Source organism: Diaphorina citri, unplaced genomic scaffold (assembly GCF_000475195.1).
Source record: "Diaphorina citri unplaced genomic scaffold, Diaci psyllid genome assembly version 1.1 scaffold978, whole genome shotgun sequence".
NCBI lineage: Eukaryota > Metazoa > Arthropoda > Insecta > Hemiptera > Psyllidae > Diaphorina > Diaphorina citri.
Window position 1 is genome coordinate 49,894 of NW_007378409.1, and position 2,724 is coordinate 52,617.

General features: G+C 41.9%; 1 protein-coding gene across 1 annotated transcript in view; it reads right to left on the bottom strand.

Annotated features, from left to right (window-relative positions):
• LOC103513488 (eukaryotic peptide chain release factor GTP-binding subunit ERF3A) overlaps positions 1-2,724 on the bottom strand; it is a 42,573-nt gene that overhangs the window by 954 nt on the left and 38,895 nt on the right. The gene's annotated exons all lie outside the window — the stretch shown is intronic.

The following is a 2,724-nucleotide window of genomic DNA, read 5'->3' on the forward strand; positions in this document are numbered from 1 at the left end:
CCCCTCAAGCTCCATTTTTCCCCTTTAGTGTACGTCAGACCCCCCCCCTGGAATTCCTGGAAATCCTCAAAATTAAAGAAGGTATGAATATTCTAAAGAAATCCTCAAAATTCCTAACTCTATGAAGACTAGCTTTAAAATGTGCTTTCAAATTCCGAACAAGAAAATTCGAGATGGATTTCAAAATGCCAGAATTGTGAAACGTTAATAGGAAATAAAACAAAATTCAATCACTTGTGTTTTCATTTCTATAATATTCACTAGGCTATCCATTATCAAGAAAGTAAGATAGGGAAGGATAGGATCAGGAATGAACTAGGATCAATGAACTCTCAAGAATATGTAAGCCTTATTCATACATGCCATAAAAATCTGAGCGTACGGCAGTGCGCCAGGCCAAGTTCCAGTAAGCACGCACGCCTGTGTATCTTTACATGAACCGATTCTGTTACTCTCTCACTTACCATTAGACTCGAGCACTTCACACGTTAGTCTGATGGTGAACGGGAAGTCTTTGGGCACAACACAACGCAATGCCTTCTCAGCCAGAGCTCCATGTCCCACCTCTCTTCTCCCGTAGGTTCCTGCTCTCCCTATCTCCCTCGTAGCGTAGGGAGGAAACTCGTAGTGCAGGAAGAAGTTCTTCTCTTTGACTCCGCTAGAGAGAGTGAAAGTAGAGGATTAAGAATTAGTTGAACTTACGAAATACGGCGCGAACGACATGCAATAAAACATAGTCAAAGAGTGCAAGGAATAATCAATCAATCTCAAATTATTTGTGGTAAAGCAGAGCTTTTTCACAATTTTTGTGGATATCACAGCATTACTGTGACTCCTTTGCAATCAATTTCAATATTTCAATAATCTTTTTACACTGGCAATGCCGCCACAGGTTGCTACTAGCTACTCGATTGCCCTCACGGGACTGAGTGCACTCCGAACTTGAAGCACAGAGAGAAAAAAATCGAACCCGGGACTTCCGGCGTGCAAGCCTAGAGTTGAGACCTAGTGTGATACCCACTTGGCCACGGAAGTTACTTTCGAATCATGAATGACGGTTATTGGTTATGGTTAGGTTTAATAGTAAGAAACTAGTGTTTGAATGAACAGCAAATACGATTGACAAAATTTCAGGAATAAATAATCAAAGATCATAAGAACAACAAGGAATATACTCGTATTCCATGCATATATTTCAACGGGTTACTTTCTGGTGTTCTCGTGTTGACCCAGCACCTAAATGGGAAGTATTGTGTCTCTTCTCGCCCATCTGTTGGCCACGGAAGTTACTTTCGAATCATGAATGAAGGTTATGGTTAGGTTTAATAATAAGAAACTAGTGTTTGAATGAACAGCAAATACGATAGACAAAATTTCAGGAATAAATAATCAAAGATCATAAGAACAACAAGGAATATATTCCACGTTCTTAGACGACTTACTAGAACGGCTAAATCTGCTTGAGCGGTTCCACCGATCATGTTAGGCACAAAACTCTTATGTCCCGGCGCATCCAGGATGGTGAAATGTTTGCGGTCCGTCTCGAAGTAGGCCCGGCCCACTTCCACTGTCTTGCCCTTCTCTCTTTCTGTAAAACCAAAAAGGAAGAAGATGAAATACGTAGGAAGTGTGATATTAGTAGTAAATCGGTGTAAGATGCCTTGATTGCCTTGGTAATAATGGAAAATAATAGGCCCGGCCCGGCCCACCTCTACTGTCTTCCCCTTCTCTCTTTCTGTAAAATCAAATAGGAAGGAGATGAAATACGTAGGTAGTATATTATGAAGTGTGTGTGCTCATTAGGTATTAGGTAGACCTGACAGACGGACTTGATCAGGTCTACCTGATAGTATTATTATGTTAAGGCGGTCTCTTCTTGATCCCTTGTGTGCCGCGTCCATTTTAGTTTAGGACTACTGCACTGTCATTTTAATTTAGGACTATTACCTGATAGTTAAGTGGCTGGCCTAAAACTGAACCCTGCTTAAGAATATTGAGAAAACTCACCTCAAGTAAGTCCAATGTACGTTCAGACGCTCAACACCTGACCAGTGTCATTTCCTCCAATGACAGTGAGCTCTGAGCTTCGTGTTGACATGGACTATCATGCATGATGCACCTAACTATCGGATAATTGATTTGGGACTCCCCTAAACGGAGGAAACAACCGTCGCTTGGAATGGCACAAAGTATCCTCGATGTCGCAAAATAAGTGCCTTTTGGCAACGATGCGCGATGGCCCAACCGGTTCAATGCGTGCAGACTCGTTTCTGCCACCGGTTGTTCAATCGGTCGTGAATGTGTTAACCGGTAACCCATGAGAGCCGAAGCCTACAAGTCACACCAAATTTGACCAAACCCTTCTCTCTTCTCTCGCTAATAGTTATCTTAGTCGCTCCACGTCAGAGTCCATCGAGGATCTGTCTAATTCCTTCTATTTTCACCATTATATATCTCCCTTGCTTTAATCCTACATCAGTGTCCACTGTTAGGAGTGTTAGGGTCAGCTCTCCTTGTTCGCAGGTGATAAACTCTTCTATTTTCACCATTATTTGACATATTTACTCAGTACCGGTCCGGAGTTAGAAGCGGTCAAATTTAAGCAAGATCCAACGAAAAGAAAAAAGTTCGGCTCTTAGGGGTTAACGTAGTACTTCCATATCTCTACCAAGGGCGTAAGCCTAGGAACTAATCCGTCATCACATGTGTATTATGTTTTCAAAG